The sequence below is a fragment of the Helianthus annuus genome, chromosome 3 (genome assembly GCF_002127325.2).
Source record: "Helianthus annuus cultivar XRQ/B chromosome 3, HanXRQr2.0-SUNRISE, whole genome shotgun sequence".
Classification (NCBI taxonomy): Eukaryota; Viridiplantae; Streptophyta; class Magnoliopsida; order Asterales; family Asteraceae; genus Helianthus; species Helianthus annuus.
This window is the reverse complement of record NC_035435.2, coordinates 85542721-85556312: the sequence shown is the minus strand read 5'-3', so window position 1 is coordinate 85556312 and position 13592 is coordinate 85542721.

Below are 13592 nucleotides of genomic sequence, written 5' to 3'. Positions count from 1 at the left end.
CATACAACTACTTAAACGAAGTGACCATAAGGTATAACCTCAGAAGGTTATTCCCTATACAACTATGGTCACCTAATGTGTTTGGTCGGATCCTAATGATCGACCAAATGGATCGGGTTCGTAAGTATAAGCGATTGATTAGATCACTTACCTTACGATCCTATATAAGCACAAATCTAAAAGTGACGAGCTAAACATGTGAAAACATGTTTAACGAGGTTTGAAAACAGGTTTGGTATCAAAACAAAGGGTCTTGATACCTAAAAGTAGTTTGGTTACAAAATACGCAAGAATACGCATTTTGGCCGAAACTACGACTCGTCACTAAGCCTAGATAACGTGGTAATCAGTAGGTATAGTCACAAGGGACTATAACCATCGTGATTACGCTCATGTTATGAAGTTCAAACGAACTTCGTGTTGACCATAAACTGGTCAATGCAGAAAGTCAAACAAAGTTTGACTTTCGTGCTAAAAACGCATAAAAGAACGAAAGAGGACTTACAAAAGGTCCAAGAACGGAAGTTTGACCCAATTATTCTTAGGTATGAGGTGTAAGCACCTAAACTTAGAGAACCATCAGATCAAATGTAGGTTTTGCAATGAAGTGGGTGGGGTTTATATAGGAAAGCCAAGACCGTTAGGATCGTTCATCGTAAAACGAGCTTTGATCACAACCGTACATGGGCACCTCCTGATTTCTAAAACCATGGGAGCCCCTAAAAGAGTCCATAGAATGTCCAAAACTAGGTGCTAATTGTAGGAACGTTTGACGACCTGACGAGTCGATCAGAAGAGCGCTTAGACAGAATCAGAGGCGGAATTCATTGATTCGGTCTTCGTTCAGCTTGATTTCACTATTTAACGTCTCGTTTATTGATTAATCAACTGTTTACAAGCTCTGGAGACAAATTGGCAGGGCTTCGCCTAACCAAACAAGACCAACACACTAACTACTTACAGATCCGCTCATCTAACCTATTGATAGATCTCATGGTTCGCTTATATGACCTGGATGGTTCGCTTATATGGACATGTCCATATAAGCGAACCTCATGTGTACAAATAAGCGGACCTACATCACTATGTACATATGAGCGAACCTAACACTCTAAACACGTACAATCTCCTGTTTTCTCGTACAATGAGTCCTAAAATAACATTCTAAGACTAAGACATGATCAAAGACGAAATCAATAGATGAAGTGCACCAACAGACTCCCCCTCAGATGTTGATGGAGTCGCTCATCAAGTCTTTGGCTGCTTCCTATCTGTACCTCTTTTAGTCTTGATCAATCTCTAGGCTCTTCAATTTTGGTCTTCTTCAGGAAATTTTCCTGGAATCATTTCATCTTCAGGAGCTTCTGCCTGAAATAATGTGCCTGGATCTTTCTCTGGCTATAACTTTCATCAGACTCCCCCTATCATCATGCTGGGATCGCCGTCTGGGATTTGTTACCACCATTGAAATCAACTCCTGGCTTTTCTCTGATCAGTTCATATATCTACACAAACCTCAACCACTTATAAGAACATTTTCAGATTTAACATTAAACAAAACTATGAAGATCTAAAAGTAGGTTAACATTCAACTTAAACTTCAAGTTTAATGAACCATTTATTCGTTTTAAAATCTTCACGTTTTCACACTCTCTCTCCCAAACCACAAGTTCAACATGTTTAGCATTTGAAATGTTGAAAATCAGTTCTTCACATTCTGTTGTTGAAAATCTTTTTGGAATTTTCAAATTTCAAACAAAAATACAATATTTTTGGATTTTTGAATATAATGAAATACAGAAATGAAACACTATTTTTGAGAGATTGTGCAAGAAGATCATATCGGATTTTGAGACATATCACTAACACCGTTGATCTTGATTAAACAGCATATGTTAAAAACAAATTCACTTCTGATTGTCAGTATTGTTGTCCACTTAAACCTCTACACAAATTTTCAATTGATTCAAGATACGTATTTAATGTTTTAGAACTTAGACTTATTTGCGTGTCCTACCTGTTGGAATATACTCCCGTATCTAGATCTCAATATTCAGATTTACAGGTAAGTATACTACGAATGATATCTGTATATAAATTAGGGGATATGCGAAAACTGAGGGATCTCAGGTCGATACTTCCGTATGCGCAGAGAGATATCAGTTTCGACTTTACGGTATGTCCCCTTTAGGAGATCTTTTAGCTACAACAACTGATTATCAATTTTATTGTCTAATCAGCTGAGGGCTTTATGCTATGTTTCAAGCATTTTGCAGCAAGTATTATCCGGGGACTAGGTCAGAACTTCCATTCAGCAGAAGTCCCGGGATAATACCCCAGACATCATTGAGTAGAAAAACCTAGTATTTCAGAATAAGAAACCTTTCAAACGAGATTTCAAGGGTTACCTATATATCCAAGTAGAGTTCCCCACAAAATAAGCAAGTTTTGAATTTAGGTTTATATCTCGAATACAATTTACTAACTGTGTGAAGTCTACTGACACATCAATAGTAAAACTTGTTTAAAAACATTTTTGACATTACAAATCTCTAGCATGCTGTGATAGTCCACCGATGTACTATCATCTCCTCTTTTTGCAACAAAACTCATTTTCATTTTTAAATTTTTCAAAATTTTATTACTCCCCCTTAAAATCAAAATATGTTTCAATTTTGATTTTCTGAGGAAAAATTGAAAACAAACTATACAAGAAAATTTGACAACATTATGTGAATTACCTCAATTCACCATTCTCATGCAAAAACAATCAGAACTCCCCCTCACAACAAACTATTTTCCCATTATGATTTCAAAACACTTAAGTTTGTTTCAATCAAAATGGTTTTTTCGGAAAAATTAGTTTGTTTACAAACCATTTGTAGGTTTGGGGTTATCTCATCATCTTATTTTCTTCAAACATTTTTAAAGATTTATCATTTCCAGTTTCAAAACCCAAATAACATTTGTAGAAAATCAAGTACAACTTAATGTTCCTGATTTACCACACTTGAGGCGAAAAATCACCAAAGTGAAATTTCTCAAGAAATATGCCGATTCATGTTCCACTTTAACCAACCTGGGAACTCCGGCAAGTCAGGTTTTTTCAGTTAAACAGATTCACCCAAGCCTGACGGTCCTTGGGTGATTTCGAATTCTTATTCAACAATGGTGGAAAATTTTTCTCATCCATAGTTAAACCAGAATTCTCCTTTTTTACCTCAACCAATGGCTCCTCTGGTTTTGATGAACCAGAATCATTGCCCGTAGGTGGCTTGTTTGACTTTGATCTGTCAGATTCATCGCCGACCATTTTCTTCTTCCTCTTTTCCTCTTTTGTCCTCAGATTTGTATCTGATGAATTCATCTCGTTTGACTTTGTAGCCGAGGAAGTTGATTCATCAGAACTCTTATTCTTTCCAACGGATGAACCCGAGGACAATATCTTCTCCAGATATTCTCTCGCTTTCTTTCTTTTCTTCCTCAGTCTGTCTTTCTGCCCCTGTGAAAGTTTAACTTTCTTTTCTTGAATTGACTGTTCTTGAACTTTAGGTTTCAGAACCTTCTGTTCCTGGGGCTTGACTTTGACTGGAATCTTTGCCACTTTCTGAGAATTAACCCTCAATCTTTCACTTGATTTCCTTGGGCAATCTCTGGCAATGTGACCTTTGATGTTGCAGTTAAAGCACCTCCTGGTCTCATATCTCCAATACTGGCAGTTAACAGCAATGTGTCCGTGATATCCGCATCTGTAACACACTCTGTTATCGTACCAATCACCATTTTGAGTCCAAGCGCTCAGATCAAAGCATTGTTTGGCTTGGTGATATTCCTTCCTCATGTTTGCTGGATTTGGCTTTTTAGCACTGTGGTCCAACCTGCACCACTTATTACCAACAATTTTTGAATTTTCATTTTTTACTTTTTGTAATTTTTTCTTTTGATTGGATGATCGATCTGATGAACTTTTATTATCTTTTTGTTTCTGTTCCACTTTCTTCTTCAAAGGTTTCTGTTTAGAACATTCACCTTTTTCAGTCGATTATAGAACAGTTTTCTGAAATTTTTCTTTTAATTTTAAAAACAATTTTTGTTTTTCTAATTTTTCATTTACATCATCAAATTTCTCATCGCAATCTTCAACTTTGACATTGTCAAAGTTTGTGACATCGTCACTTATTGGAACTGAATTGATTGGTTTTCGACAGGGAAATTTTAAACTGTCTGATGTAGTCACAAAACCTATCAATTTCTTTTCAAGTTCATCAATCTTGCTTCTGGAACTCTTAGCTTCATTTTCAAGCTGAGAAATTCTAACAAGATGAGACTTGATAGATTTTTCATTCTCATTTTTCAAATTTTCAAGAACAGATTTTTCATTTTCCAAAACTTTTATCTGTTCTTGGAATTTTGATTCATTTGCTTTCAGATTCTTGTTTTCCAGCTTAATCCAGAAATCCTCATCTTCTCAAGATTTCTTTTTGCTTTCAAACTCTTTTTCCAACTCTTCAATTTTCTTTCTAGCACATTCACTTTCTTTCTCCAATTTTATAATTTTCTGAAGATGTGAATTGATCAATTTTTGCTTCTCAATATTGTTTTGGCTAAAAACATTTCTCCCATCTTCAAGAATTTTCATTTGATTTTGAAATTCTTTTTCAATTTTTGATTTTTCAATTTCAAAACTTTTAATCTGTTTTTCAAAAACTTTTTCCTTATCTTTCAAATTTTTGTTTTCAAATGTCAAACTGTTCAAGTTACTTAACAGTTTGTCATTTTCAGCTTTCAACTTCTCACAATTTTCTTTCAAAATAAGAATCTGCTTATCATCAGCCTGCTTCACATCTTCTAACTTCTTGACTTCCAATGTCAAACTTTCCGCATCCTTCAAGAGTTTGTCATTTTCAGTCATGAAGCTATCACATTTTGAGCACACTGTTGCAGAACTTGAAGATCCAGACTCTACAGATTCCTCATCCTTTGGAATATCCTTTGTTTCCATCTTGTATGTTCCTGCACGAAAGAGTTTAACAAAATCAAAAGGATTCATACTATCATCAATATAACATTTCCTTTTGATATCATATTTCAGAGTACTCTTTGTTGCAAGAAATCCGCAAATTCTTTTATCAACTTCAATAAGTACATCCAACTCCAATTTATTTAAATTCTTTTCCATCTCGGACAAAAAATCCCTCCTTTTCTTATCTTCCTTACGAACCTCTGCTTTAACCTCATTAAAGAACTGATGTGGATAAAGCTCTTGAAAGAAATCTTTCTTTTTTAGCTCAACCATGAATTCATCCCATTTAGCAGGTAATGCAGTTGTCAATTTCGATATTTATTCATCATTTGACATTCTAATACCCTTTCTCCACAAATTGTCCGTTAAAATTTTAAATCGCGTTTCCATCTCATCCAACGTTTCATTCTTTTGACATATGAAGTGCTCAAAACTTTTAACCCAAATGTCCGTACTCACATTCCTAAAATTGGTATCCACAGTTCTCATATACCAACTATTTAAACATTCAAGATCATTGTTTTCCTGTTCCTCAAACCGCATTGTCATTTTCAAATAATCCCTACAAGTATCTGTTGTTCACAAAAGCGAAACAGGTAATGATCACAAAAGCGAACTTGATTGTTCACTCGAGCGGACCTATTAGGTAAGTATAAGCGAACCAATCACTGTCGTTAGAGCGGATCTATCTAATCGACCGAATAAGCGGACCAATACTGGTATGTTCGAGCGGATCTGTCTTTGGAGCGGAACGGTCTTTGGAGCGGACCAATGACCTTGGAGCGGACCAATGACAAATGAGCGGACCGACCGAATTTGGAGCGAACCTACTACAAAGTGTCCAAATAAGCGAACCTATTCCCAGTCCGAATAAGCGAACCTCAGTTCGAAGCAATTTTAACCCATTTTTAGTCTGTAATTTGGTCTGAAACTTTCCAGGGTTTATCAATGTTCTATAACACACAATCTGTGAAATTTTGGTCCAATTTTAACCGGTAAAATTTTCTAAACTGATAAAAGAAGGTGTAGAAATCAGAATTTTGAGCGAAAATCGAGCTAAACGGTAAGAACTCTTCCTCCTGAGCTCTGATACCACTTGTAGGAACGTTTGACGACCTGACGAGTCGATCAGAAGAGCGCTTAGACAGAATCAGAGGCGGAATTCATTGATTCGGTCTTCGTTCAGCTTGATTTCACTATTTAACGTCTCGTTTATTGATTAATCAACTGTTTACAAGCTCTGGAGACAAATTGGCAGGGCTTCGCCTAACCAAACAAGACCAACACACTAACTACTTACAGATCCGCTCATCTAACCTATTGATAGATCTCATGGTTCACTTATATGACCTGGATGGTTCGCTTATATGGACATGTCCATATAAGCGAACCTCATGTGTACAAATAAGCGGACCTACATCACTATGTACATATGAGCGAACCTAACACTCTAAACACGTACAATCTCCTGTTTTCTCGTACAATGAGTCCTAAAATAACATTCTAAGACTAAGACATGATCAAAGACGAAATCAACAGATGAAGTGCACCAACAGATATTATTGATCAAATGCACGAATACAAGGTCAGACAGCACTTCAGCAGCATGCCGGAACAAATACACCTTCAACTATGTGTTCTGACTTACTGGTTCGCTCATCACACACTCACTATATATAGCTTAGTTGGGTTCGCTTATATGAACATCCATATAAGCGAACCTGACCAAATGTCATATAAGCGAATCTGATGAGGTCATAAAAGCGAACCTGATCAGACCTTTGAGCGAACCTCACCTAATCCATGACATATGAGCGAATCTAGGTGCAACCATATAAACAAACCTATTACAAACTAGGGTTTCTAGATTCCCGTGTCATGTCTGATCTATCCCACACTAAGACTTGATGAAAGACGTAGTCAGCAGACGTAAGTGCACCAACACAAATAACAAAAACCCAGCTGCTGAAACCAGCAGCTTGTTTTTCTGATCTGCAGGTTCGACGTGGCCCGCGTAAAAGCAAAGGCTTGGCTTACACGGCCGGCCTAGAACTGTTTGGTAGATTTGGCAGATTTGGTCCCTGTATGTAATTAAGCCCATTTTTTATACTTTTAAGGCCTGTTAAACCATTTTAAAAGCTCTACAATTATGCCTAAACATAGTGGACATGAAACATGCTCAAAAACATGCCGGATGTCGGTTCGTTTGGTCGTACGGACGCGTTATTCGCTTAATTACGACGAAATACACACGAACGCGAAAAACGATCCAAGTTACGCGACGAATGGATTTTTCCCATGCCAATCACTAAAATAAAATATTTTAATGATTACATAAATTTTTGGATGTCCGGATGTATTCAGAACGTAAGATATGCGCGAAATGCAAACTTATGCACTTTTTGGCGCATTTAGTCCCTAAATGCCCAAAAAGTTTATTTTAGCACACCGAACCCCTCAAAGCCTATTTCTAAGCTATGTAAAGGATATTTAGGGTATGTTTAACTTATGATCAAGTTCCGGAATGTCTGGTACAGTACGAATCGGCATACTTTCGTAGTTTATCGAATTTAGTCCCTGTAAGCGAATAAACTTGATTTTGCCATACCAAAGCCTTCAAAACTTATTTCTAAGTTATGTAAAGGTTATTTAAGGTATGTTAAGCATATGTTGATGTTCCGGAGTATTTGTTGCGTTAAACTGATTATGTTTATGCACCAGTTTGCGTATAACACTCCAGAAAGCGATATAGAGTTTGAAATTGAACAAAAACCAAAACATGAAAAATGTCAAACATAAACAAACAAATATTGGGTTCAAATAACATTATTTTATTGATAACTGAACTATTTACAATGATTACAGACATAGGTGTCACAGTCTCCCCTACTTGTGGGAATTTCCCCCTGAAATTTGTTTAGAGGAAACTCGTGAGAATAGATGTGGATATTTCGTCTTCATTTGATCTTCACGTTCCCAAGTAAATTCTGGTCCACGTTTAGATTCCCAGTGAACTTTAACCAAAGGAATGCGCTTGCATTTAAGCCACTTGACTTCACAATCCATTATTTTCACAGGTTTCTCAACAAAATGCATCGTGTTATCAACACGAATTTCATCAAGTGGTATGTGGAGGTTCTCATCAGCTAAACACTTCTTGAGATTGGACACGTGAAAGGTTGGATGAGCATTTCCATGTTCAGGAGGTAACTCAAGTCTGTAGGCTACCTTACCGATTCTTTCGACGATCTTGAATGGTCCAACATATCTAGGTGCAAGTTTTCCTGTCTTTCCAAATCTGATCACACCTTTCCAAGGTGAGACCTTAAGTAATACACGATCACCGACTTGAAATTCCAAGGGCTTGCGTCGTCGGTCCGCGTAACTCTTTTGAGGGCTTCGAGCTGTCTGAAGGTTATCACGTACTTTCTTAACCTTATCTGTTGTCTCTAGAATGAGGTCAGGTCCAGTAAGCTGAGCCTCACCGGTCTCATTCCTGCAGACTGGTGAACGATATTTTCGGCCATAGAGAGCCTCGAAAGGAGCCATGTTGATGCTAGAGTGATAACTGTTGTTGTAGGAGAATTCAATCAATGGAAGATGTGAATCCCAACTACCACCAAAATCGATCACACAAGCTCTAAGCATATCCTCCAAAGTCTGGATTGTTCCTTCAGTTTAGCCATCTGATTGTGGATGATAAGCTATGCTCAAATTAAGTTGGGTCCCCATAGCAGATTGCATGGTTCTCCAAAAACGAGACGAGAAACGAGAATCTTTGTCAGAAATAATGTTCAAAGGAACACCATGTCGAGATACAATTTCATCCACATAGATTTTAGCAAGCTTATCAGCAGATCGATCCTCATGGATCGGCAAGAAATGTGCTGACTTTGTAAGACGATCAACAACTACCCAGATGGCATCATGACCTCTCTTTGTGCGCGGAAGTTTGGTAATAAGATCCATAGCAATGTTTTCCAATTTCCAAACAGGAATCTCTGGTTGCTCCAATAAACCAGAAGGATGTTGGTGTTCAGCCTTAACCTTAAGACAAGTAAGGCATTTTGACACGTATAAGGCAATGTCTTTCTTCATACCAGGCCAACAATACTGAGTACGAAGATCCTTATACATTTTGTCTGCACCAGGGTGAATAGAATAACGAGACTTATGAGCTTCATCCATAATCAAGGTGCGAAGATTATCTTGACTTGGGACCCATAGACGGTCCATGAAATAATATGATCCATTGTCCTTCAGCTCAAGATCAGGCTTAATGTGACAGGGTAATTCCTTACCTATTAAACCTTGTGAAACACAAGTGTGTTTAGCCTGAGAAATGTGGGCTTGGATATCAGCTCGAGCTTGAATATCAGATTGAACATGAACACAATGAAGCTTGACACGTTCTTTACAACTCAATGCATCAGCCACGACATTCGCCTTACCAGGATGGTAGCGAATTTCGCAATCATAGTCGTTTAGAAGTTCAACCCAGGTCGTTGCCTTATGTTGAGTTCTTTCTGATTAAAGATATGCTGAAGACTTTTGTGGTCAGTGAAAACCACACATTTTGTACCATACAAATAGTGTCTCCATATTTTGAGAGCGAAAACAACTGCACCTAACTCAAGATCATGAGTGGTGTAGTTCTTCTCGTGTATCTTCAACTGCCTTGATGCATATGCTATGACTTTTTTCCTTTGTGTGAGAACACAGCCAAGACCCAAGTTTGATGCATCACAATACACGACAAAATCATCATTGCCTTCAGGCAAAGATAGAATAGGCGCATCACAAAGCTTCTGCTTCAAGGTCTGAAATGCTTCTTCTTGCTTGGATCCCTATTCAAAGGGTTTGTTCTTCTGAGTTAGAGCAGTTAGAGGAACTGCAATCTTCGAGAAGTTTTCGATGAAGCGGCGGTAATAACCCGCGAGACCAAGAAAAGAACAAACCTCAGTAGGAGTAGTAGGCGTATCCCAATCGTTAATCGCACTGATCTTGGAGGGATCTACATGAATACCTTGTTCGTTGACGATATGACCCAAAAATTGAACTTCCTTAAGCCAAAATTCGCACTTGGAGAACTTGCCAAAAAGTTGCTCTTTCTTCAGGAGTTCCAGAGTAAGACGAAGATGTTGCTCGTGATCAGTTTGCGTCTTAGAATATATTAAGATGTCATCAATGAAAACGATGATGAACTTTTCTAAATAAGGCTTACAGACCTTATTCATCAAGTCCATGAAAACATTAGGAGCATTAGCTAAACCGAATGGCATAACAGTGAACTCATAATGCCCATATCTTGTGCGGAATGCTGTCTTGGGAATATCTTCTTCATGCACACAAAGTTGATGATACCCCGAACGAAGATCAATCTTCGAGAAACAAGTAGCACCCTGTAACTGATCAAAGAGATCATCAATGCAAGGTAGGGGATATCGATTCTTGATGGTAAGCTTGTTAAGCTCACGGTAATCGATGCACATTCTGAAAGATCCATCCTTCTTCTTGACAAAAAGAACGGGAGCACCCCAAGGTGAAAAGCTAGGACGAATAAAACCTTTGTCAGAAAGCTCCTGAAGCTGCTTAGACAACTCTTGCATCTCAGACGGTGCAAGATGATATGGAGATCTGGCAATAGGATTTGCACCAGGTACGAGATCAATACGGAACTCGACTTGGCGTGTTGGGGGTAACCCAGGTAACTCTTCAGGAAACAACTCCGAATAATCCCGAACAACAGGGATATCTTGAATAGACTTACCTTTGCCTTTATCTGCTACAACATGTGCCAAGAAGGCCACATAATTCTTTTGTAGATACTTCCGAGCTTGAAAACAAGACATGAGCTTGAGACTACTAGCAGGTTTCTCACCATGAACCTCTAGGATCTCACCTGACGAAAGCGGCACACGAACGATCTTCTCAAAACAAACTACCTCTACGTGATGCTTGGCTAACCAATCCATACCCACTATAATGTCGAAACTTCCAAGTTGCATTGGCGTGAGGTCGATAGGAAAAAGATGGTTGTTAAGGTTCAACTAGCAGTTTCGAAGAACAGAATGAAGAACAACGGGATCACCACTAGCAACTTCTTCTGTCAAAGGCTTTCCTAGTTTCGTTCTAGACACGCGAACCAATGGCTCAAAATATAATGACACAAAACTCTTATCGGAACCTGAATCAAAAAGAACAGAAGCAGACCGATTGTTAACAAAGAACGTACTGTTCACCACCTCGTTGTCTGCTCGTGCCTCAATATCATTCATATTGAAGACTCGACCTCGAGCCTGAGCCTGATTCGGATTCTGATTCGCGTTGGCCAGTCTTGGACACTGGTTTCTGTAGTGGGTTACATCCCCACAGTTATAGCAAGAACCAGGCGGGTAGTGAGGTCGTGCAGCTTGAGCCTGTTGCTGAGCAGGAGGCTGAGCAACTTGTTGAGCTGGGTTCTGAGCTACCCGATTCTGATTAGCAGGAAGACGACATGTGGCAGCAAGATGACCAGATCTTCCACAATTAGTACAATAACGACACTTGAGGTGCGGCTGATGATGACCGTTACACCTGTTACACTGAGGTGCATTGCCAAGGTATGGTTTCTTGGCAAGTGGTTTCGCAGGCTGATTTGGAGCAGCTTGATTGGCCTGTGCGGTAACGGCGAAGTTTTGGGAAGCCTTGCGCTCCCTAGACTTCTTTGTAGATCCAGCTTCCTTATCCTTCTTGTTCTTACCCTTCTTGCTTTCACCCTTGTCAGACATTTGTTTCTTATCCTTGTCACCCTTCCTGTGTAGCTTACCATTTCTGACCTACGACTCAGTCGATGTCGCAGCTAACTCGATTGCCTAATGAACTGTGGTGGGATTACTACCAGTGACGATGTCTTGTACATGATACGTGGTCGAATAACGGTGTTCAGTTGTGTCTAAGTTTGAGTTTTTACTTGACTTTTTATTCCGAATAGCCTACTTTTAATTAGATTTGTGTTTTGCAGGTTTAATGGAGTTTAAGGGCTTTTCGGGAGCTTTACAGGCCACCGAGAGCAAACGGGATCAACCGGGGATGTGAAATGAACAAAACCGGGTTAATCACGAAGTTTGGATGTATTTTGGGTGATGTTAATGGATTTAAAATGAATATATTGGAAGATGGCATGATAGAGGGCTGAATTACGAGTACGTGGGAGAAAACGGTGAGCAAAACGGAGCTAAAACGAGGAAGTTATGAAGAAAACAAAAAGGGAGGTTTATAGGCACTAAAACTTGTAGAAATCCTAGGTTAACAATTACCGAAACCGGGTGTGATTCCTTTTTTTATCATTATTGTTCTAGTAATCATTTTCTTGCAATCGTTAATTAGTAGTTGTTAACCATTCGCATCAATTCATCTAGTTAAAAATCATATTTCTCCATTAAACGAAAATACAAAAACACTTTAGCAAGCTTCATAAAAGTGACAACGATTCATAATTCAATCAAATCCGTACACAAACCACACACTCTTCGTGGTTCGACCCCTTGCTACCACTAGTTATTTGTTAAGGGTAATTAGGGTATATAAATATTATCTTTGACCGGAGCGCGACACTCCGATCAAATTTTGGCGCCGCTGCCGGGGAGTGCGTGCGCTTTGTGTTTGGATTATTGTTTGAATTTCGTGATTATCTGTTTAATTTGTTTAATTTATTTTTGCACTTTGTCTTTTTCCTTGTTACGCGGGGTGTGTTACTTGTGCAGGTTACAGGTAGTGCATGCATACGCGGAACTCCAGGAGGACTTCACGTTTAGTCTACGAACTGGAAATCGAAAGAGTCGCAAGAAGAAACCTAGCAAGCCGGTTAGAAGCAACTCTTGCTTCTAATCAAACCAACCAAACACCACAACTCACACCGACTATTGAAACCGATTCGATGGCAAACCAAAACTCAAACCAAAACCTCAACCAAAATTAATTCCAATACCGAAGCAACTTCAATCCCGCCCAAAGCGTTCAACCTATACCTCAAGAGCGACCGGGTGGTAATAACAATACCGGACCACCTACACCACCTTTCCAAAATCAAAATCCCAACAACACCCAAAGAACACCCCCACAACAAAACCTTCATCGACAACAATCCTTACCCCTAAACCTTGATGATCGAAATGTCAATTTCGACCGCCGAGGCAACCGAGATCGTGGCAATCCCGCGAACGAAGACCCATTCTTCAACATAGACGATTTAAGGAACGCCGTCCCCGATGATGAGCCGTTTAGTGTTCCCGGTTACCAATCGCCGGAACATGTAAGCATTCATACGGAAAATTCGGATGATGGGGGGTACTATGATGATCGGGCTAACGATGACGAAGATTGGGGATACGTGAATCGGGGTAATGGCTACAATGCAAGAGGGTATGAAGATGAGGAATTTGGCTACCAACACGCCAATTATGTTGGAGAGAATGATTACGGGTATGGGGTTGGAAGAAATGATGGTTACGAGAACAACCGTCACCCACGAAACAATTATCAAAGGAACCGAAATGACGGGTTTTACAACAACAACAACAATGGCAAC